Source organism: Monomorium pharaonis, chromosome 1 (assembly GCF_013373865.1).
Source record: "Monomorium pharaonis isolate MP-MQ-018 chromosome 1, ASM1337386v2, whole genome shotgun sequence".
NCBI classification, from domain to species: Eukaryota; Metazoa; Arthropoda; class Insecta; order Hymenoptera; family Formicidae; genus Monomorium; species Monomorium pharaonis.
The window spans coordinates 2,849,987-2,875,823 of NC_050467.1; the positions used below are offsets into that span (position 1 = coordinate 2,849,987).

The window sequence follows — 25,837 nt, forward strand, 5'->3', positions numbered from 1 at the left end:
CGCAGGGATCGACATCGTTGACTTTTTGAGAGGTATTCCCCTTCATGAATGTTGCAACGCGAGCGGACGCTGCAGCCCCTCGCGGCTGTAAAACCGGGATGCTTCTTACCGCCGAGATTTTAATATTTGATCTCGTGACGCGCGATGAAGAGAGAGAGAGAGAGAGAGAGAGAGAGAGAGAGAGAGAGAGAGAGAGAGAGAGAGACGGAAAGTTCGGGATACACCAGGATCTAGATAACGGTCGCCAGAAGCTGCGAACGTGAAAAAGGTAAAGATTCATATTAGAAATCACGAGGCCTCGTCGTTTAAATATTCATTCATTCGCGGTTGCTTAAGGCAAATAGATGCGGTAAACCGAGTCTATTTAATCGAGAACTCTCAGCATCTCTTCACGATTAAGTGTTGCAAACTTTTTAATGCACGCTTCGCGGACGGTCAACGAACGGTGCGGTGACGAAATAATGAAATGTTATTTGCAGTTTGCCGCATCGCGTACTCGATATACCTTCGATTAATCTCTTGTTTCCTTCGTAATAATAATAACAACTGCGCGCAAATTAAAAGAGCTCTCTCCAGTGAAAAATACGCAAAGCATAAATATATATGAAGCTTATATAAACATATGAAGTACATATAAAGATATATTTCACACAAAATGTGTAAAATTGTATATTCACACAATAATTAAAAATCTCTACGTAATATTTTTTTCAAGTTGAGAAACAAATTTCCATGCAGCGTGCGAATCTCACAGAGTAATTAAGATCTAAATGATCCCACACACATACGCGAGCGCGCGCACGCACGTATACATACGCAATTTAAAGCGCGTTGTGGAACCTTGTATAAGGCGGCTGCCGGTATTAGAACGCAAATCGACGATCGATGTTCTCCTCATATTGCAACCTTCGTCGGACGGCTAATACGAGCACGAATTCGATTTTCGCCCTAGATGGGCCGATAATACGGATACGCGATGTTAAACCAGAAGTGTTCGCATTCCATATACGCGAACATAGCGGCTGCGACCCGGCCTTCCAAAGGTAACCCAATTAACGGGTGCATTACCGAACATTCAGTGCATTACGTAGAACCGAATACTCATACACGCTACTTGTGTGATTCCATAATCTATTCGCTTCTCTAAAAAAATTTTTGAATCAAAATATTGTATAAATTGAACTTTGAATTCTATAACTTTCGATTTTCAGATTTGTATAACATTTTTCAAGTAGGACTGACATATAAAATCGACAATTTTATTATATATCCATTTTTATAAGTCTTATGCACATTACGTAATGTTATAGTATATTGCACAGAAATTATATCAAGTAAAAAAATTGCGATTTTTTTGTTACATTGGCGAGTTTTATCTTCATTGTATTCTATTTTAAATTACATGGTTAATTTCGCCAATTTCTTGGGTCTTTAAGTCATTCTGAATATGTCATACAATTAATCTAGAAACTTTATTAGCAGGTAATGTATTTTTGTACCGTGCACGGAATATCTTCGTTTCCATCGTACGGGAAACAGTTAAATAATTCATTATTGTCCCTTTTAATCCACTGAATCGCAATCTTATCACGAGCATTTTACCAGTTTCGCTGTTTCGCGCCCGCATTCGAGGGTGAGATCAACAAGGCTAACAGCGACGGGGGTGGGTTGTACGCAACCTTTCTAATTAGAGGAAGCCCGATACGTTTCGCGAGCGAACGAAACTCTAATTAGGCGGGGGCTGCGGGCATATCGCGTTGTAGCAATCGACGCTGTCATTTCATGCGGAAGAGATTGGCTCTGCATCACCTTATCAGTGCGGCACAGCACTCTTTGAGCGCGAAACATCGCGCTGCCTGCCCGACAGACTCAAAGTATCGAATCGACGTTGTGGCGCGACATTCTCAAAGCGAAAGGCGCACTTAATGCCTCGTGAAAGAGGCGTTAATTAAGAGCTTCCGGCTTAACCACGTCGAACAAGATCAGCGGAGACGAGGAAAATTAGGCTGAATTCTGTACACTCTCCTCTCCTCTCTTCTTCTCCCCCTCCCTCTCCTCTTTCTGAGCGCGTTCCTCAGAATGCAGATTGCATTTAGTTTGACGTTAACATACGACTGATGTTTAGCTTGCAGTGGTGACTTACGATTTAATACCAAACTTTCTTTCAAACTGGAAAGAGCTTTTCGATGTAAAGAAATATTGGAAAATATTACGTCAAGTTCCATTTCACATCGATAAATATATTTATGCAGCAAAAAGGACAACATGCCGCAGGAAAAATTCATGAAAGTAGCATCATTATTCGTATTATCGTAAATCACGTCACTCTGCCGTGACACTGACACATCATTGTTCGCGCGAGATTAAATCTGTCAAACAAAACAGAAAAAAATTTTAATATCGATTTTTCAAAAAAAAAAAAAAAAAAAAAAAAAATCAGAATACCCAACAGCTTGTCAAACCTTGGAGATATAGATGGATTAGGAAACACACGTCGTCATAAAAATATGTCAATAAGATTGTTATCAACGAAAGTTAAACGGTTATCTCGACGGGAAGAAAAATAATTTGTTTCACACGCGGCCCGTCGAACGCTAGCGATGCTTACCCGACAGGTAAATCAGACTTTTTCATCAGTTTCGGAATCTAGTTTACAAAGCTCGCGCTTCGCCAGTTTGACGGAATTTCACCGGTTAAGCGGACATTAATCCCGTCGAAACTTTCTCATCAATGCGCGATCGATGGCTTCGACATCGGCGCGACGCGATGCGACGCAACGCCTTGAGATTTGAAGCCCTTGTGGAATTTCCTCTCGAAGAATGCATTCGCCACGACGACGGCTCAATAAACGGGATCAATTAGGCGAGAATGTCGCTTATACGCGACTCGTCGTTAGAACGCACAAAAGAGCGTAACATTTGCGAGCGTCTTTCAACCCGTTCTCTGGAATTTTCCGGGGATTTTCTCCGGCGAACATAAAGCGAGCCTTATACTTTCAGAGGAACCTTTCTTGAAATTCCTCTTCGTCATCAGCAATTTCATCAAGATCGAAGGCGGTCCGATTAGCGAAATAAAGGTATAATGCATCTGCGAATATAAAAGGGTTCCTCCTACATTAAAAAAAAAAAATCACATTATACAAAATTATTTCTCCAATATTTTCTATCTGTTTGTAAAATCTTTCGTTTAACGATTTTACTATTATTTAATAAAAATTACTCTAAAATGGTCGAGAATATAATCTTATTTTCTTATATAAAGCGATAAAAAGTTTTGCACGATGTGTTACGTGAAATATTCTTCAAATACGTTCGATCTGTTTCGAAGGATTTTAAGCGGAATAATGGAGAATATCCGAATAATGAGGAGCTTCGATACGCTTATAGCAGTACTTAAAGTTTGACTCTCCTCTTTGGAAGCGTTACTTCATATTGATCTTGCAAATTGCACCTTTTTCCGTTCTCCCTGGACTATTTTATGATATCGGCCCTTTCGAGCGGCACGATTTTCGCCAACTTTCTCGTGTCTACTATTTTCTGAGGGCATTATCCTCGCGAAATTACAAGACAAGCGTAGGAAGATCGAGCGAGTTCCTGAAACGAGCACAAAACGACTTGTACTCTTTGGGAACGATGACTGCACTTTTGTCATTGCGCTCCATCTCCGTTTCCGCCTTCCTTCGCCTCCGTCCTTACTTTCCGCCAAGTTTTTAAGCCAAGTTTGTCGTCGTTCTTCTACCTCCGCGCGCTTCCTTCATTTCTCTCAATAGATCCTACACAGATCTAAAATCTAGGGCAGCTCATAAGTCTGAATAGACTGTTTTTTGATCTGCCAAGTTCCGCTTTATGCGCAAAATATCAGTCTATTGTTTAGCAGCATTGTGCACTGTTCGTGAACCAGCAAAAAATCTTTTACAAAATTATTTTGCAAAAACTACACAAAAACAGACTGAAAACAATTATTGACAGAAAATATAGTATACGAAATACTTCATTTGTTTTATAAAAAAATTGATACGTGTTAGTTAATTACATATAATTAAATTTTTTGAAATATCATCACATCCTACAATTTATACTGTACAATTGACCTATATACAAAAAAACAGAATTAAAATGCATGTAAATCTTTGGGATCCGATGATATATCAGTAAAATATAGGATACAGAATCTCTATCTCTCTCTCTCTCTCTCTCGTATCACAGGATCTAAAAGGATCTAAATCCCGTGTGATAACCGAAATTTCTCGTCCTTCTTTTCTGCGCGCCAACCTCTAGAAATCCCATTCGCGCGAGGGCGTGTGAGAGCGTACCGAGAGGAACGAGATGTTTTCATTTAAAGGACCGTATTAACCCACCTCCGCAGCCCCCATTTCCGCACGTTAGTTTCCACGAGGATTTGCTCGCCATCGCGTAATAGTTTGTAGCAACGGGCGTACGTTCTCGCGCGTTCATCAACGCGAGAGAGGAGGTGCCGGGCACGTCGCCGCGAAATAGTTTGCATCCGAGCAGTCGGGTGTACTTATAGACAGGCATATAAATCCGTCCTCCCTCCTTTCTAACCTGGTAATGCGCTTTAAATCCGCAAACGGTCACCCCGGTGGCACGCGAATCTCTTTTCGAATGCGCTTACGTTTGCAATACCGCCGGAAATTTCGAAGCTCGCATCTCGTCGGCTCTCGGAATTTAACGCGCAATAAATAATAATAATTGGATTAGAAGAGTCGCTGCCCTCCTTGTAATCTTAAACTGAAAATCCTTTTTTGCAGTTTCCGACTACTGCGAAAATGAAAATTTTATCTTTTAACTGTTCGGAAGTGAGGACTGCTTTGCTGTCAGTTCGACGAAATTTAAAAAAATTGAAATTAGCTCCTCGCGCCGCACCGTCGGAAGAAAGATGAGAAGATGTGTCAAAACATCAACTTTTCGGATTAATTCTACATTCGACATTTACTTGAATTTCACCGGGTGTCGTTATCGTATCGTTCCGTGCGGAAGTTTATACAATTGTTAAAGTAACTTGTCGCGTCATAAATCAACTAGGTCCTGCGTTTAATTAACAACCGAAATTCAAAGTCAACAAAGAAAACGACAGATCTAATATAGTAAGAGACGCGAGTGGAGATTACGAAAATTGTTTAAAATACGCTCCAATCAGGTTTTACAGTTCAACTGTTACAATGCCACTTTTATCACGATCGAGCGAACACACGAGTACGCGCACGCGGGCCCTCCCTTTCACCAAGGATTTTACGGAAGCTCACTTCGGCGCCGTTTTCACGGCACCTAACGGCACTTTAAGTACGTCCTCCTCCTTCTCCTCCTCCCGTTCCTCGAGGGAGAAAAAGTTTCGCGGTGGATTTTTCAAGTAACGTCACCCATGCGAGAAGTAAACTCGCACCCCACCATGTCGGCGTCAAAGGATCAATGAAAAGTCGGCTGGATTCCCTTCAAGATAGATCGCGCGGCTTCGTCGAGTGACGACTTCTTCTGCTTCTTGCCTTTTCAATCTTCAGCCACAGCGGCGGTGAAATCGAGAATAAAAAGCATCGGAGATTCGGAATTTCAAACAGATCAATCCGGCAGAGGGCTGTGGTTTTGATTAATTTTGGTGGCATCTTACACGTTTCTGAATTACAGTTTTAATTGAAATATGTCAAGATCGATTTTCCAAAATCGACACGGAAATCTAAATGTAGAACCGTTCTCTAAAAATTTTGCAAAAAAAAAAATCGGGATAAACCGCACAACGGGAGAGGAAAAGCTTTCGATTAAAAACTGAAAAGAATCCTTCCTTTCTCAATCCCGTATTTGTTCGGTTCTCGATGAAATAATCGCGAAAATTACGTTCGCAGAGACGCGGCCATTCGGCCTTTTGAATTCACCATCGTCCCAAGATCCGCTGATTCTACTGTCGTGTAAACGCGGTGGTTTTACCGGTGTGCCAGTCGATTGTTTCACGCGCGCAAATCAAGACAATTTGGTCAAAGAATCCGTGAAAAGATTCAGGAGAAGAAGAGTTTACACTCGTCCTCCGCTCTGCGACGAGAGATCTCTTTGCCGGCAAAGAACCGGAAAAAAGGAGAACGTGAATCGAGAGAAGTTGAGAGAAGGAAGGCTTTCTTTGCCACCTGGAAGACAATTACTGGCCTGGAGAGAAGCTCCCCCCCCCCCTTCTATCTCCCTTTCTATCTGTCGCTGTCTCTACGACCGGGAGCTTTCAATTAGTAAGTTGCGGGCGAGATCTTTCCGTAGAATCCCGCCGTAGGAGGCAACTTCAACCCAGAAGACGTCTCGTCGCATAAAGACCCTCTAATAACAGTCACGAAGTAACGACGCCGATTTACTTCAGTCATCAGTGAGGTCAGTCGATAAAACAATGATAAATCCGTGAAAAGGAGCTTTTACGAAATTTCTGACAGCAATTACGAACAAATAAGTAAAATAGACATCCCGATTTGAAGACATAACAGTTTATACTTAACATTATTCTGTACTTACGCGAGTTTCCGCTCTTCGCACAGCTCCTTTTAGAATAAAATTATTATAAATTATATTTGTTTCCATTAAATACCAATTATATTCTATAAGATCGTTTTAAGAGATACCGTTATAGCATAAGACAGTAATTAAAGATCATATTATTACATTTTCCATTTTTACCGAAATGCTTCAACTTAGGTACTTCATGACTTCGAAATTCGCTATAATTTCGGGCCTGGATCCAGTTGAGACAATCGTGGGTCCTTACGTGTACACAGAGATGGTCGCGAACGATGTAGTTCTTACCCCCTCCCTCCTGTCACTTTACCTATCCTCTTTCTTTGTCTTCATTTATCCAAACACATACTCCAATGATCATTTGCGTAACGCACGTACACGCATTACGCTGCATCGCGTTGATGCAGGAGAAGATACCGGCGTCGCTTGATTTCCAACGTCAAACTCCGGTACAACTTTCAGAAAGTTTCCAGGACACGGAGGAGGTGGAAACGTTTACGGCAGAAGTTGTCGTGACTATCCATAGAATACGTCAGTGCGTGTTTACGACGTGGGACTAAATGTATAGACGGAGATGGATTCGCGAACATTAAAAGACCTGCCAAGTCCTTAAAAAAAAAAAAAATTTTATGTCGATCTATGTCACCGGTTAGATTGAAGCGTAATTAGGGAGTTGTTTAACATCGAAAGTTATCGTGAGCGTTGGAAAAGAGTTTTATATTATTTGACAGTTTCGCGTGTCAAACATTTCAAAAGTAAAAAATTGGCCTATTTTACACTTAATGTACCCTTAATACTGTTACAATTAAATTTCTATTAATTGCCGCGGTAATATTACATAGTTTCATGAAGTTTCAGCGTGCTTTCAAAGTTAAACGAGAAATGACGCTCCGCTGCAGTTGCATTTTACATCAATTTGCTATGAATAATGGTGTTAGCAATTTCCGCATGGTGTAAAGCGGCTGTTTACCCGAGGAAACGTTTGCATGATGCAAACTCCCTGTTTGCGTACAGCCAAACATTTCACGCGTGAATGTAGAACTATAAATTATGCAAGTTCCCGAAGGGAGATAATGTATTTTACTTGATAAATTAAATAATGCGTTTTTCTTGCCGAAATCAAAGATATTCTAATACACATTCATCTAGTCTATTACCATCTACCTGTCAACTTAACTCTATTTTCAATTTATTTATTTAATAATTATCATTTTATTTATCATTTCACAGAGTATTTTGTTTGATTCTCTACGCAGACGGTATATCAATTTTTATATCAATTACATATTATAATTTTATCAAAATTTCAATTATTATTTAGTTTAATTCTTAATTCTTCATATTTTAATTACTTGTCTTCTTAATATAAGTGATGCATTTTTTTATTTATATTTTTTTGCAATTTGGTATCTTTTAGATGTATGAAGCGCGCGCAAATTTAAAGTTTTCTTTTATTGTGGCTCGAGTGAGAGTAGAACGAAATGAACGAGCAAGTTATAAAGAGAAAAAGAAAGAGAGAGGGGGGAGGGAAGAGAGGGAGAGCCCAAACAAGAGCCCTCGCAGATGGGGTTGTATCGCCGGGATGCAACGATTCTACGTGTTAGTAGTAGCATTCTTCTCCTCTGCCCTACGTTCGAGCGGAAGTACTAGAATTGAAAATCCATTATCTCTGTTTTTGCGCCGACACCGCCGAATATTTACGCCCGTACTCCGCGAGCTTCTCGACATGGCGAAAACAGGCGCAACTTTCACTTCCCATTCCGCGACGTTGGCGAAATTGGACGCCATCGTAGAAATGATACACAATTGGAGATTAACCGCTTGGAGTTAATCGACCGTTGTAGAGATTAGATTGCGTCGCGGTACATGCGCCGGTTCGAGTACAAAAAACGGACACATTCAAAATTTATCTCGAAAACTATTAATAGCAAACTATAATAACCCTTAGATACTCTTGTCTAGAATGTTATCGAAACATTAATTCTTATAACATAATTCTTATAACATAATGTGAAAAACGGCTTTCAAAACTTGAATATTTTAAATTCGATGTTCTTTTTCACCTATTTATAGTGATTCATAAAATTCATGAACATTTAAATTTCTAAAACAAATGTGCTTTATTTTAGAAAAAAATAAAATGTACTATATACATTTGCTTTTGAAATTTCGAGAAATTTTCATGAATAGAAATTGATTGGACACAAAAGGTATGTAGGACAAAGGTTAAATTTTAAACCCGGCGATCTCATAACACACAAAATATTTATAAAATATTTTTGAAATATTTATAAGAGAGAAAGAAAAATTATGTGAAATATTTTTTAAAAATATGTACACACATCCTTATATAAATATTTTATACATATTTTTATGCTCAGAAATATAGGTATCAAAAAGATTATAATAAACACACATATATGTATTTATAATAATTTTAAGAAATTTTCAATACATTTTTGAAATATATTTTATATTATAGTAATATTTTTTATATTATACCAAAATATTAAAAAATGTCTATATAATCTTTATTAGTTTTTGAAAATGAATTTTCAGGATATCTGTCAATGTTTATGATAATAAATATTTTGTGCTATTTGAGATACGATTATATTTTACATCCATAGTTGTAAACATAAAAATATAATCGATGTAACATTTACTTGCATGGATGTGGAATGATATGTATATATATTGCTGACATAATTTAAAAATCTTAGGGAGTAAGGGAGTCGATAAAAATACCACGGAAACGTTGCAAGATTCTTTACGACAATAACACCGCTAGATTATTCGCTGCGAAGAATCGGCGCGAGATTAACGATCTCAAAAGCGAGGAGCGCGGCGCTGAGAAAAATAACGGGTTACTCGAACGAAGCATAAAAGAAGAGAGATAAAACGGCGAGTCGCAATATTGAAAAGCATCGATTGACGTGTACCCGGGGGCGAATCTAATAATCCATGCGCTTGGACTGATGCCAACTCAAAGTCTGTAACACGTCGCCGTCGCCGTCGCCGCCACCGTCGTCGTGTGCACCAGGAAGTTGCAATTGCAATCTGTCGGAGAGTCGATGCGCTCGGAAATGGATCATCGTGCATTTTCAACGGTTGCTTGGCCAAGTATTCTGCCAGGTATTCTCTTAGTTTCCGCCTAGTCGCAAGAAAGCAAATTACAGTTCTGACTTGAGATTACAAACGTATTCCCACCTTCGCGTTCGTCATCGTTACGTTTTCAACTTTCAGAAACTTGGGAGAAGCTGCTTTCACTATTTCAATAGAACGGCAGACTGATTAAAAAAAATATTCGATATGACATGGAGCAAATGATCGGAAAATAATGTCGGAATTTTTAACCGGAATGAAATTCTAACACGACTTTTCAGACTTTCCGATTTTTATCCGATAAGCGAAAATCTAGAGAAGATTATTCGAATAGTCCGACTGATTTCATTTTATCAGCAAACTTTTTCTGTAGATATACTACATCAAATCCAGATTTTTTTAAGCTTCGCAAACCGATATATTGCACGCGATTGAATCGAGGAATACAGACCAGCTGAATTTGTCCCGACAATATTCCGAAGATCGATAAAATCGACGTTTCGTCATGTGAGAAATAGTTTTATCTTTTCCGCTGGACGTGTTTCGCGTGCGAGGTATCGAATTAATGGCAGTACCCCGCTCGCGGCATCCACATGGAGGCACGATCGCCGAGAGAGAGAGAGAGACGTTATCTCGCGACTGCGACTCCCTCGAGAACCAAGTCGAGCGTAACGTTAAAAGGAAAAAGTACACGCGCGGTACCCCTTCGGATTTAAGTTCGCGATCCTGCGAACTCTCTCCTGCCGCATTCGCTCCCTTGCGCAAACACGCTTCTTTATGGTCGCCCACTATTGGAAATGCGGAAATCTCAGATAAGCATCCTCGGGGCGCGAACAGTCGCGCATTATCAGCGCTATACGTTGTGTTTGCGCTTCAACACCCCCTTCTCGCTTTGTGTCGCAGTCAAAGAGGGACCTAATCGCGACAGGCCAACTTTCCTTCAGATCAGTGAATCGTGATATCAGTGAATTCGAGACTTATGGAGCAAGCGCGATCTATCAAGTTACGGAAGGAGTGGATTACTAGATATGTATATTCGAGATTGCAAGTACGATGTACGCGAGTACGATGAAATAAAAAAAATCAAGACTATTCAATCCTGAATGAAATCTGTAATTGAAAACTTATGTCCGATGATGAATTTTAAGTTTTAAGTGCAACGCTCTACACATACGATACACACACGTTTGGTCACGATACTTAATTGTCGTTACTTTTGACAAGAATGAAGAATACTGAATTCAACTAGAAAGTATTTATATGATTGTTTGTTAAATTGTATGTATAAATATTATAACTAATTACAAAATTATGTTAATTTTTCAAAGAAAAAGAAATTTACCAGACAAAATTGTCGAATCGTATTAAATAAATCGTATTTAAAATAAAAAATTCAAAATTGCTTACAAAGAACCATTTATACGCAAAAATATTTATATTTATATAATAAGATATATCTATCTCTTCAGAAGTGTATGAAATTATTTGTGAAACTCCTCGCTCGCCCATTCTATCCATTTCTATTCATTTCTTGGTGACAGTATTATACGAGCTCAACCACACTGCCGTTCCTGCACGCTCAGACGCATAAACGATATAAATGACGCGAATGCGGCGTTCTCCCCGAGGTCGAAGATATTGTTTCGAAGTCGATAAGTCGGCCTCAAGGGGGACAGAGGGTGCCGGATAAGGATGGACGTGCCATGGCACGGTTCGAAGAAGGAGGCGCATATGGAAGCTCGCTGAGAGACCACGGCGTCACCTAAGGGATGACGGTAATTCAAGAAAATGGCGTCGGCAAAGACAGCAACGAAGCAACGCGTGGCTAACGTCCCCGTCGTGTCGCATTTCTCGAGACATTGCTTTTATCGCGACACATTTTATGACAAAATCCGTAAAGCAACGTAGTACAACCGGTATATTTAATGCAATAAAGGATTTGCGGGGAAAAAATGTATGAAATGTAAAATTCATTGTTATCGCGCGTTATTTCCGACAATGTAACGTAAGAGTACGGCTATATATATTTACCGTATTACAATACACGAAAGCATTACGCTTCAAAAAGTACTATTAAAAAATAGTCTATCAAATTACAGTCGATATTTGAATAAGGCTCTTCTCGTTAGAATATCGCATATGTTATTATACGTTTTTACACTTTGGCACTTGTAATAATTAAGTTCTGTAGATTTATCAATAAATAAACTACAAAACGGAAAGCTTTTTTTTTTTTTTTTTTTTTTTTTTTTTTTTTTTTTTTTTTTACGAAAAGCAAACTGAACGCTATCATAATCCTTTCGTTCTAATATAACTTAAACAGAGTCGAATAGAATTTCTGAGACACGCGAGACAAAGTAATGCCCGCATATGAGGCGCCTACGTGCTTTCTTCGTGCAAACAACGATCTGGTCGAAACCACCGACCATGATGGTTCCGGGGGATGAAGGCCAATGCTGTTCTCGTGGTAGTAGCGGAGCGGATCGGAGGTTTGGCCGGGCGTAGGCGGTAAGGAAGATCGAGAAGCCCAGCCATAGGCGCGTTTGCGGGCACGGGGATAGGAAGGAAGGAAGGAAGGAAGGAAGTGCGGGCCTAGCGAGGCACGAGACAATTTATGGCCGCTGGAAACAATGCTGCCGTCGGCCGACAAAGGGTGCCGCCATCCTGTGTCGGGTGCCGAACCCCCCGTCGCCACGATGGAGTTAGCCAGACTACCAACTTCGCACCGCTCCCGCCTGGGTCGTGTCACCCAGGCCTCCGCAAGGTGATTTTCCACCGGGTGCAACAACGTCTGACCGCTTGTCTACCTTCTCACGTTTCGCCGGGGAAAAGGAAAAAAAACGAGTTTCGCTCGGCGGCGCGCCGGGGTGTTTTTCACCCTGCCGACAATCGGAATTTATCGCCTCTACGATAGAGAGAGAGTGAGGAACTTCGATGAGTCGCGAATAGGCGGGATTTCGTCGCCTCTGCTACGACAATCAAGAAGTCGAAAGTAAAAGTTTTCTAACAATATCTACCAATATCTATCTCGCTCAACTTCAAAACAATTTCAAACTAATTAAGGGCTCTGTACCAGTTAAAGTTATCGAAATTCAGAAACTGCAGAATCCTTAGGTTTATTCTTTTTTTCCTAATCAATGACAAAAATTTCGTAATGGTCGTAAATATCTCAATTTTAGCTCTGACCAGCTGCAAAGAAGAAAACAAATATTTTTTAGCTTCTTAAAATATTAAAGATCACTCTTCCAACGCAGGCATTTTCCATCATTCGATACGATAAGTCGCATTTACTTTTTTAAACCGATACTTTCAATCAATGAGATACACTGTCGGTCGCCTCTTTCCTCAATACGATTACGCGAAATGTACAAAGTGTGAACGAAATGATCAGCGGGAGGAATCTTTCTTTTTATAACATCCTCAGCGTATTTGGAGTCCGTCCAAAGGAAACGCTGAAACTAAGGCGGTTTGTAGAAACGAGTACGTCGAACCTGGCACGAAAGGACTGACCTAAATTTCGGATCCTTCAGAGGATTGAATAACGCTTTAACATTCAGTCTGATCGCACGCGAAACCTCTCCCGTTGATTAGTAAATTATTCTTTTAACTTATTTTTCCTTCAATAATAACGACGCATTCGCGTGCTCAAATGCTCGATTAATCTGCCAAGAATTTCACGTGGCCTTCTTCTTCGTTCTCTCTAATATTCGACGCGACTGATATTCCGATCTGTCAAACAAGACTTCGTGATATTACGCAGGATCAATAATTAACACACGGTAATCATTCGCGTACACGGAATGTTGTGTGACTTCTGACTGAGAATTTCACAAGAAACGTAACTAATGTGGATTGATGAGAATGTAAACGACTCTTTGTCATCTTTTTTCGCGTCAACCCATTTGCCATCAAGGTACAGTGGAAACATCCTCCGCGGGAAGCCACATACGAGAAGCTGGCACGTAGCTACGTCTAGCCAGCCACCACCCATTCGTTTCAGCTGCTCTATTCAGGGAATTGGATCGTACGTGCAGATATCTCGAGTCTGAACGCGACGAGTTTTAAGGGTATCAAAGGACAGGATATTAAAGTCTCTCTTACGAGGGCGTGGCGGCAAGGACGCGAGCCGCTTCACGACGACGTAAAGTATCGTTACGGCACAGCTTCCGGTGCATCCAGCAATCCCACCGTCTCCTCCGCCGTTCCCTCCCACCTCCTCTCCCCCGCACCTCTGTCGCCGTATTTTATGTGGAAACGCTATATTCCGACGAAACCGCGGCGCGGCATTATGCGGCCCGTTTCGTGAGCGCGAAATATAATCTCATGTATGAATTACCCAGCAGCGAATCCTCTGAAAAAGAGATCGAAAAAGAAAAACCCGGGGAGGGTTAGGGAAGAATCAAGAAACGTTATTCGAATGAAATTCGTAATTATTGAAATTCTTAAGGGATCCATCCGTGTCTTCGTTATCTTTAGCTCGCGATTCCGTTTATCCGTGGGCTTTCGGGCTATCTTGAGATCATCCTCTCTTAGGAGGTAATTGAGGATTACAAAGTGAAACGGGGATTGAAGATAAAACTGAGACACGCGCAAGCGATAAGATGATAATGATAGGTGTGGGAGGATAGCAAGCGTAATTACAACCTCTTAACGCTTCGAGTGGAGGGAAAAACTGAGTGTATAGTATTACGTGTCGCTATGCATAAAGTTACGTTAAAAAGAACGTAATCTTTAATCTTTAATAACGTCTATCATATAAATATGCTGTAATATATACAATATAATACTTTTCTTAGTATATTTACAATTAATATTTTATTACCGAAAATGTATATTGCGTATGACTAAAGAATTTTGGAAGAATTAAGTTATCTTGAGAAATAAGTCCTTAACATCTCGTCTACGTGCGAGAAATGCACTGCACGAGATCCAGTAGACAATACAGAACCTCGCAAATTGTCAGATAGACGGCGTAGCAAGAATCACGATGTAATCTCGTTCGTTCTCAAGTTAACAGTCATTTTCATCATATCACTCAACTCCTGCGAGTGCCGTTTTGAGCCGGAAATGGAAGATTTGCGAGGCATGAGGGTTCCGGTTCCCATCATCGTCGGCCCGACGATCGTAGGCGACGAGCGAACGAAGCTGATTCCGGACGATGCATTTATCCCCCGTACGCGCGATCAATGCAAATGTGCCGCATTTACGTGATAGAGTTCATTGCATTGTCACGTACCGTACAAACACATTGCATCGACACGCATCGCGTCGTTATAGTTACAGCTTAATATACGTGAATCGATATACAATTGAAACAGCGGTACAAAATAGTTATAACGGAATTAAAATTTTTAAGCCCACATTCAATAGATTTTTACAAATAATTACTGAAATAGCTAGAGAGAGAATTTCACGTGGGTTTCAAATAATAAAATAATTAAAAGATTAGTGCCTGCAATTTTTTAAATTCAATCAATATAATGTTTTCAATGGTTAGAAAATATCACCATAGGGATATTTTATTCTTTTAAGTATTATTGCAAATTTTTATTTATTTGTAGATATTTATTTTCATTGTAGCTGTTTATTATCACAATATACCAATATAGAATCGTCCAATTTGCGATCTGTAATGGCATAAAAAAACAAATTTAAAAGAGAGAACTTTATTCATTTAATTTTTAAATAAACAGCATACTATTTGAAGTAAGAGAAAAGCGATATACAAATAATAAATGTCTGGGCTAAAAATTCTTCCATATATTTTATTTGCAGTTAATTATATATTATACATTGTTGCGGTGATTCGAAGTCGCGAAACAACGAATGTTCAAATTTAGATTGCGGTTTAGCTGTTGCAAATGAAAATGAGAAGTAACAGTTTTAATTCGAGCTCTACGGATACTCGACATTGCGGCGCAACAAGACGCAACGAAAGGCGTCGTTCCGAGACAGTGCGAGAGGGATAATTTTGACCTCGTCGAGAGCAAAAGAAATTCCGAGTGTCGCGAACAATGAGGATTCCGCCGTGAAAGGATGCAAAATAAACCGCGGAAAGCAATATGCCTTCGCCGAACGGCGGCTATAATCGGATGACTAATTCGGAACGATGATTCCTCGCTAATGATCGCTTTTACGCTTGGCAATGTTGTCACATTCCGACCGTGCAAGAAAAAGTGAAATCTTTGTTCTCTAATCTGTTCTTGATTATTCTTAATTAAGCATATCATTTATATACATTAATCTGATCATATTTTAATTTTAATTAGTCAATTTAAGACACTTTTTTTCCTATACAAATATTATTGTTTTCCCTTAAAAAAAGGGTTGTTATATCTTACAATTATTATCTAAATTATACGATTTCGTAAAAAACTTTAGTTTAGTTATTTCAATAAAATAAAATTTTATTGTTTTTCGATTTCATAAATTTAATCTTGTTACTGTTATAACGATTGCATTTTCACACAATGCACAATTAATAAATTATTTGGAATTATTAAGACAGATAATATTTTTATAATATTTTCATGACCAAAGTAAAAAGTAAAATATAATAATTTTTCTGTTATTTTTAATCTGATTATACGAATTTATTTTTGATTAAATCTGTTAACGCCAGATTTACGTGTTATACATATAGCAATTGTACGAATGATTCTAGGAGAATAATTTCGAGACAACAATAAATAGGAAGGAATGCCACGATTCACATTGGCGGTGGCGACGTCCAAGGCGAGCAATTCACGCGTGGCATCCGCGTGTGTGGCCGCCGAAAACACGAGTCCGCAATTATGCGACCGCGTTAGGGCCCGAGACGCATCAACAGAGAGAGAGAGGACCGGCTAGTATGGCGGTTGCTACGGTTGGTGAACGCGAAGTCGTTGGCATTGTCGTCGTTTATACCGTGACAGTCCCGAGTCATTAGGAAACCTCGCAGAAACGCGCGTACAATGCGACTTTACAATGTGATGTACAGGAAGCTCAGCAGATCCCGCATTTTCCTCCAATAATAGGATCTTTGAAATTTCTTTGGGCTACCGCATAATTTGAAACCATACCTCTTGTCTAATTTTTTGACATTGTTCAACATTAAACGTCAAGAAGTTACAATTTTTGTCGTTTAATTTGTTCTTTCAGAACTTAAATAGTCACTTGAATTTCCAACTATTATTTGACCTATGTAATATATCTTTAAAAAAAGAAAACTTCTGAAACATCTTGTACTTGTCTTCCATGAAATTTATTTCGATAGGATTTTTTATTAGTATTGCTACAACAAAATTTTTTCAAATCTTTATATTACTTAAAATATCTTAAAGTTTTACAAATAATACAGAAAACGTAATATTAGGACTCTGATAATAATAAATGTAATACTATAAAGTAGAAAAAGAAATAAATATGAAGAAACAGGTCAATACAATGAGCCAATATAATATTCCTATAAAAAATATAATTTGACTACCAAAAATAAAGATAAAAAATGTGACAGACGAATGGAAGTTAATACGCAATATAATAATAAAAAAAACTCTCGTTTTTCGACTTCTTCTCGAAACGTTTCGACTTTATGAAGTCCTCATCAGTCGATACAACAATTATTTAACATTAAACAAAACTAAGTATTATCATAATGTTAATAATGGATGAATAATAAAAAAAAACTTGAAACTCATCACCATATTGCCGGAAAATTAAGTCATACAAATAAAAAATACAAAATAACGCAAATGTATTACACAGAAAAACAAAGACAATATTTTTTCGTTTGTTGGCAAAAAAACGTAGGGTAGAAAAAGGAGTAGGTAGAAAAAGAAGATAATAAAGAAATATACAGAGAAAGCGGCATCATCACTTGGTGAAATTGAGAGTGAGAAGGTCAATGCCTTTCCTATCTACTTTGCATAGTTTATTACGTAGTGTTGTATCCCGAGATAAGATTTGTTGCCGACACTTCAAACTATCAATTAACATTTAATATGATACGTTTGTCGATGATACGGCGCGATACCGTGCGCAGCTCGCGACGCAGCACTTTATTCATTTCATCGGCCAGGCGAGGAAGGGCGACGCATCAGCTTCTCCCTTTGAAAGCGAGAAACTTGATCGTAATTCGACGGGAATGCCGTAAAGGGATCCTCGTTATTGTCGAGCATCTTCTGGCTGATCGAATGAGAGCGAAGTAACGTCACCAGCGTGGCGGGAAGATCGCCGAAGAATGGCAGCTCCATCTCGACGACACGGATCGCTCATAAGGATCTCCAGGCGAACCCTGGTAGAAGCGAGTTTCTCGTGCCACTTAAGGTCGAACACAGCCGGTCGAGTGGGGTCTGCGGGGGGTCCGCGTTCTGAAAGCTGCGCGGAAGCTCTGCGAGGGTGAAGATTGCATTTAAGATACTCGACTCGGTATTTATAGACTTCTAAGCAGTCAACAAGGAGTCCTCTCCACGGCAGCTTTTCTGACCAGGATCGATCACCATTATTACGCGAACACATCGTAGAGGCTTTGCCCCATTACCTATCGTCCTGAAAATCGTGTGACTGTCGGAACAGATGGATTACGCGAAAAAAAAAACGTTAAGGCTGTACACGTATTTTATCGGAAAATCTTTTATCAAAATACTTTGTGTATTTTAAATAAGATTTAAGTATATTTATACAAGTATATTTATACAAAAATCTCAAACGAGGAAAGAAATGAATAGAGAACTAGCTTTCTTAGATTTAGAAATCTATGTGGGGGTAACTTGTACAAGGGATACATGATGCTACGATACATTAATTTGGAAAAATGTTATTTGCAAGTAAACATGTTTTGAATGATTTTGACTTGTTAAAAGTGACTTTTGACCAAGATTGCGCTTTAACAGTATCATATATTTGAAACTAATGCTGATCATGTTTAATGATGTTATTTTAATTAGAAAATTGTAACAACAGCCCATTACTCCAATTAGATTACTGCGTTATTAGATATTCAATTGAGTTTCGGATATCCTATCAGGGTTGTATTCATATAATGGCGCATTTCAGTTACATCTTGTGTAACTGAAATAACGCACACTCACGCAAACAATACCGTATATCTCATTTGTGTCACTCGAGATAATGCACGAACGGATAATGTTTCGAAGTATAAATAAAATAACATGTCGTTAAAGATGTCTCACAAATTGATAAAATGGCTCTAAATTGTAAATAATATGCACAGCTGAAAAACCTTATATTGTCCTTTTATTAATATTTATGTCTATCCGATATGTCACTGAACCTGCTTCAAAGAAAATTATATTTTACATATTCTGTTTTAACTTTAATTGTCAGGCAAATTAACTTCTGTATATGTGTAACTATATAATATTTAAGTAAAAATTTCTATATTTTTAAGGAAAGAAAAATAATTAATTTCGAAGAACCTTCAATTTCGCTCTAAAAATAATTTTCTTTAAGTAACATTCTCACCGTGCTACATTAAAAATCTTACAAAATGATTTAAAATGTATTTATAGTTTGAGATTAGCGAAATTTCTTTTCTCCTGCTATTATACATTGCAAACAGAGAAGAGATAGACGAGACTAAAACCCGCTTGCATAACACTCTTATTATACATACGATAAAGTGTAATATCAAATTTTTAATGCAATTATCCCTCCGCTTTGTGTTCGCATCTTTGGCGAGATTGCGCACATAAGAAATCCCGCGTGAATTGGATGATAAGGTGGCTTCGCAGCGATTTGTCGTGTCTGTAGGGGACTCGAAAAGAGTTCTCGTCGCACTGCGAGAATATCGTCCGCCCGCGGCATCGAGGCTGGCCCGAGGGCTGGAAGAACGCGGCGCGCAGTAGTCGACGACTCCCCCAGGAAGCACAACACCTAAATTAACCGTGGAATCCCGGTGTGCTGCGGCGGCAACGCACGATAGTGCCCCGAGGTACATAGTAGTATGTTCCCGCTTGCAAATTGGGGAATCAGAACTCTCCGGTCCGTCTCCAACTCTCCCACGTCTTCCTGAATGTCAGAGAGTGGGAGGGGGGAGGGGAGCGGAATTCCATTCGCGAGCGGGTAGAAACTGACGAGTTAGGGTCCTGTGCGTCCTTTACGCCACGGGAGACCGCCTCGACGAGAGACTATCCAGTAGACAGTACACAAACAAGGACAATTAATGTCTGATGACGTATACTGTTCTCCGCGCTACGTCTAATTCACTATATATATATAATATATATATACACAAACTATTTGTGAACAATGCGAGAAAAATATAAACGGACATTAGAAATAGAATAAACGTAAAATTCAACGATTATTTTATTGTAGAAAATATTGATTACTATATAATACTTTATTATATATTACAATTGTTCAAAAACTAGAAATAATTTATAAATTTTTTATAATTTTTCAAAAAAATATGTAATTCAAATTCTTCAAAAATGTCCTTTTGATTTGAAAACTTATTAAATTATTTAGGGACTCCTTTTTTATAAAACTAATCTTTCTTTAGTACCAATGCATATTGTATTAAGTTTCTTTTAATACGTTAGATTAATCGGGATATGCTTTGATAAGGTAAAAAGAAAAAAGCTATTCGTGTACTACCGACAATACATCTCACGACGTTAAGCCGAATTGTAACATTCAGTAGGTCTTAAAGTAAGTAATAATAGATAGGATAGAATACAAAGAGCGTGGAGATTGATTGAATCCTAAGATCTAATCGTAATGCGTAATAACGTATCGATGAATGGGAGCTACAGCGAGAACAGAAATGAAGCGGGGTAATGTCGAGGGGACGACAAGTACAAAGAGAAAAAGAAACACGTAAGTGTCGGAGGAGGATCTTTCGATTCGGAGGGCTCTCTTTTTTCGATTTGGAGAAATAGGAATCCAATTTGGAAGACCCGATAGAAGACGGAGTCTCGTTAGGGGGGACACTAAACACCCCATTGTCGGAGAAGCGACTAGGTAGTACTTAAATCTACCAGCCGTTAGCCCCTCCCTCCCCTCCTCCCCCCCGAATTACTCGCAAGATAGCGATGCGTATTTATTTATTTGTGCACTCCGGAGGATCCAGAAACAGATGAGGAGAGATGAAAAAAATAAAAGGGGAATAGAATGGATCTTTCCGTTACTTCGCATGGGAGGGAGCTTTACTGAGAAATCACCGTCTCGCGCCGTTAGACGCGTGAGGGTGGAACAAGTAACGGCTGCTCTTAGTTTAGGACGTTCTTCCAAATTCACGAAGAGTATCCGAAAATTATTTTCCGGTAGATGAAACTCACTTCGAAAAAAACTGATGACTCCACAGAAAATTTACAAATTTTATTTCATTGTAAGTTTAATATGTTTCCTTCATCCTTTTGCTAATTCAGTGGAATAACGTGAACTTGTTAACAAATATTTAAATAACAAATTGATTATGGGAAATATTAAACATTATAAACTTCGGGTGGAATAAAGAAGAATCTATTATCGATTTTATATGATGATCTTAAGGCAACCATATATTTTATAGTATCCTGTAAAGAACGACAGTAGAGGAAAATGGCTATAATAAAACACCGTTGAAAAGACGAAGAAATAAAAAAAAGTGCCAACGCCCGGCGGACGTCATTCGCATTCAAGCGTCAAGCTTTCCTAACGGAGTTCACGCGCAAACATAGCTTGCAAGACTCTTTGTTCTAAACCGTGGATTTATGCGCTCTTCACATTCCGCACTGGATTTATTTCTCTTCCCCGTGCACAGCTGGACACCGTAAAAGTACGTGTGTAGTGTCTCGTGAAGTCGGTACCGTGCAGCAGAAAGAGACATTTGATTTCGGAACTTAAATGTCGTAGCTGCGATACAAATACTCGTGTAAAGAGGTCGAGATAAAAGTAGAGACAAAAGATGATGCTACATGTTGAGCTTATAAAACGCATTCAAAATCGCGAGAGCGAGATGTGAGCAACAACGTTGAGAATCAGAAGAGCGCGGAAGAGCGCGCGTAATAGATACTGAAACGATTAGTAATTGGAATAGAGAGGCGCCGTAAAAACGGTCGACAATCGGGATGGCGAGGAGGAAAAGCGTCACGGGCAAGACTGCGCGTGAAGGCGATTGTAAAATCGGAACCCAGGGAGGGGCGACTTAATCTCTTGATTTCCGCGCAAAGCTACTTCTACGTAATTTCGATCGTAAAAAGCGAGTGCGTCGAGCGTGCAGGAATTCCACGCCGAGAATTCTACGACGGGCGTTTTACGTCGTGAAGGGGTTTTACAGGGACTCCTAGAACTCGTAAAGTAAAATTAGGCGATACGATTCCCTGCTGTATCACGCAATGGCGTTTCCCCGTTGAAAGAAAAAAAAAACGGTACACTGATTTCAAGAATGCAGCAGACACGACACACCGCATCGGTTTAACGATGAGATAAAATGCGCTTAAATATAATATAACGCGCTATATTTAAATTATGTTATATTATAAGTAGAATAACTTTGGTATTTATGCCATAAAAGTTAGGAGAAATAAAAGCAATTAAAAAAGAAAACTCGCAACTATGTCTTTATACGTTATGTCGATATATGTTACAATTTTATATTTTTAGTATTAATACTAATGAAACTATTGTTGAATTAATTTGTCGATGTATATGAGCACAACGATGGCCACCTACGTAAAATGATTACTTTCTCTGTATAGGGAATGTGAAAGGCTGTGTGGTTGTTTCGTGATACATAAGAAGGATGATAAAGGATGAAGTATAACAGAAGTACTTAGCTCTTGTCTATTCTTTGTTCAGCTTGATTGTCCCATTTGGTGAGTGGTTTTTATTTTCACTTTCTTTTTATTAACGGTAAAAATACAAGAGTTAAATTTTTTTCAAATATAAGAAAATTAATATTTTGTATTTCTAATTTTTTTTTAATAGCAGGCAATTTTTCAAAAATATAATTTCTCTATGACATTCTTTCATGTGATATCTTACTTAGTATTTAATAATAGAATTGAAGAAAATTGTTGGTTTTATCGAACGTGCGCCATCAAGTGAGCGAATAAATCAGGCTATCAATATAAACGGGAAATGCTCGAGTTAAATCGCTGCCATATGTAAATTGTCCGAAATAAACAAAAGGGGGACGGACACGCGGGACGTGAAGCATTTAGCCGGATGTGCGATTGGTCGTGGAATCGCGAGGTGTCGAGTCGATGTCGAAAAGCTGTCGGAGCTGGCGAAGCGAGAGAAAACAATAACGAATCGCGACCAGGACCGTCGGGCGCGCGCACGAAAATCTGCGTCCGATAAATCGCGACGACGATTCGCGTGCGTCATCGGGCTCGGTACGAAGTAATAAACGGCGCGGATTCGCACGTCGTAATTAGTTTTTCCGGCGGATTAACCGCTTCGTCGCCCCTGCCGCACGAACGCAAACTCTCGCGAATGGCGGCTTCGGTCCGCGGAATTGCGAACGAACGTGGCCCTCGGGATTGGCATTTCGCTCGATTCGCGGATCGGCCGTGGACTAACTCAGCTCTCTCTCTCTCTCTCTCTCTCTCTCTCGCTCTGGACAAATTAATAAATTAATTTCGTTATTTCCCGCGTTCGATGTACATGCGGCTACCAGCCGACCTCTGCAGACGTGATGCAACGCATAAAGTTCAAAAATTGCAGTTTTTATTGGTTTAACACCTACTATCTCGTCATTTCGTTATCGATCTCGGACACGCTTTTTATTCTTTCGCCGCGCATTGTCGTGCTGACAATGAAAGATGCAAAAAAAGATGCATTTTGAAATCACTTTGAAGTGAAAGAAATTAATTCTCTCTTTACGATATACGTCGGAAATGGATCGCGCGCATCGAAAGAGCTCGAAAAGTTTTTAACCACCCCCGGCTCGTGGCGCAATCCTACCTGAAAAACGTCAAAACGCGGCCGCGTTGAATAAATCTCTTCGGCGCGCTATATTTGCAAGGCCGGAAATTTTCGGGCGGCGAGCCGGGACCAGAATTTCGACACTCGTCACTCCAATTACAAACAGTTTAAGCCATGTGCGTATGTCACGTTGCAGCCGACGAACTCGGGGCGATATTTCTGTTTATCGTAAACAAACAGTCGTGTCCCCCGCCATTTGTTTCGCGCGATTGCAAAACGCTCAAATCTCGTAATCCGTCCGCGTTAAATTTGCCGAATGACGATAAGGGGAGAGGGGGAAGAGGAGGAGGAGGAGGAGAAATAAAAAAAAAACGAAAGCATCCTCCGATGCACTCGGGTTTTGTCGAGCGAACCCTTTGTTATGCATAGATAACGTATGCGCCCGCGTACAGTTGCATGTGTATTCTGTGAATGCGTTATTTGCACGCAGTCGCTCGCAGCAGCTTTCCCCGCGCGGTCGTGTGCGTGCGCGTATACAAACGCGCGCTCGCGTACGCACGTTGCACACACGGTGTTTGTCGATGGACACTCGGGTGTAGTGCACACACAGGGGGGTGTCTGTATCGGGTGTCCCTTCGGTCGCGGATTCTTTGACGAGGCCGAGATCGATTTTTCTGTTAGCGGAAATTCGATACCGCAGACCCTCTCTATATTAGATACATCGACCGGAATCCGGTTGTAAACGCGGAATTAAATCTCACGAGAAGTCAAAAGCTTCGTTCTATTCGTATCTTCTTGTCGCGCGTAGTGCGTAATACAATGTAAAAAGAAATTTTTTTTTTTTAATTGCACGAAAATATTGAATAAAGGAAAAGCTGTGAATATGTAATATTTTAAATAAAACGTGAGGAATGCAGAGAAGAGAATCCCCTTTTAAGGCGCACGTCGGCAAGTTTGGACATAAATTATCGGCGAGAAAAATCGTCCGTCTGTTATTCGAGTGTATTCCCGTTTCGCTGGCTCGTGTAAGCACAGTCTACGCATCGTAGCGTGCCTATGTTTGCGTATATGTGTGCGGGCGTGTACGAAATGTATTTCTCGGTTGAACGTCTCTCTATAGCGGAGCTGCAACGCCGGCGGGCTAATCGACGCGCATTGCCGAACGCCAACACGGTTTTCACATGCGACTGCAGTTCGATGCACCTCGGCTCCGCGCGGTGCAGTGCAGTGCAGTGCAGTGCGACGGCTCGCAGAGAGCCGAGGCTACAATTGAGTTTCCATCCCGTCTCATCTCGCCATTCTGCCCGCCGATGATCCGTGCACAGCTGCGGCTCGTTCGCGGGCTCTCGCGCGTATCTAACGGCAACGGCGATGCACTCTCGATGTCGCATGAAGATTTCAAACTGTTCTCCCGAATCGACGGCTTTTTCGCGAGGCGAATCTCGAGCGAAATCCCGAAAATCGATGGGCGTTTTCATCTCGAATTAATTGGAGAGTTCGCGCAGCGCTTAATTGTTACATTTTGTTGCTGCTTTCTCTGTATTTTTCCCTCCCGAGATAAAATTTCAAAAAAATCACCTTACGGCGTACCTGACGTTTTTAATCAATATTTCGCAATTAAATTTATTTTTTTCTACTTACCCGCAATAAGGCTGAACACTAATAATAATTATATTGTTAAAAAATTTATCATTGAATCGTAACAAACCAATTCGGAAAAATTTCGAACCTATAATAATGTCGGTGATTCCGTCGCCAACACTCCCTTAAACTTCGTTATTACAAGTTTATTCGAGTGTAGTTATCCTACTTGAAGCACCGTATCGATTGCGCTTTTTACCATAAAAGGTTTTTTCATTAGCTTGATTGGATGGACATAGCTGACAGGTAAAAATACATCAACTTGCTGAATTTTTTTACTGTAATGAAACCACTATTAATAGAACCGGAAGGTTGCGGCCATTCCTCCTTCCAGTACTGCGGCAGATTTCAACGCCCGAGGATTTCTATTTGCAGTCGTTGCACTTGACAAAAATCAAGCTCGTCGCGGTCCGATGCATCGGATGGCTCCGCCCGAGGCCTCGAATCCGAAACTCGGTCGATTTTCCGCATCCTCGTTTTCCCGAACGATGCAAAAAAAATATCCGGACTGATTCCGCGATGCAAAAAAAAAAAAATTGTTTCGCCCGATGGGAAGACTTAAATGCGTAGAGGTGTTGCATTGCGTATCTGGCTGCGAAAAGTGTTCTCGGATGACTACATCCTAAGCGAGTGTGTGTGCTTCTTTAATAACAAATAAAATTACATAAACATTAAAAGAGCATTTGGCAAGTTAAAAAAAAATAAATTTTGATCCGAAATGGAAATTCCGCGAC

At 39.9% G+C, this 25,837-nt stretch overlaps 1 protein-coding gene and 2 long non-coding RNA genes across 9 annotated transcripts in view; 2 read left to right on the top strand and 1 right to left on the bottom strand.

The window, feature by feature from the left end:
* The window catches only part of LOC105832186, a 546,626-nt gene that overhangs the window by 297,916 nt on the left and 222,873 nt on the right, over nt 1-25,837 (bottom strand). The window lies entirely within an intron of this gene.
* The window catches only part of LOC105833577, a 76,062-nt gene that overhangs the window by 38,414 nt on the left and 11,811 nt on the right, over nt 1-25,837 (top strand). Inside the window, exon 3 of the long non-coding RNA XR_004964911.1 lies at nt 22,292-22,408. This is a non-coding gene — a long non-coding RNA (uncharacterized LOC105833577). The remainder of the gene's footprint in view (nt 1-22,291; nt 22,409-25,837) is intronic.
* On the top strand, nt 8,925-11,827 carry LOC114254884. Its single transcript, XR_003626194.2, has 2 exons — nt 8,925-9,635; nt 9,747-11,827. It is a non-coding gene; the product is annotated as an uncharacterized LOC114254884 (long non-coding RNA).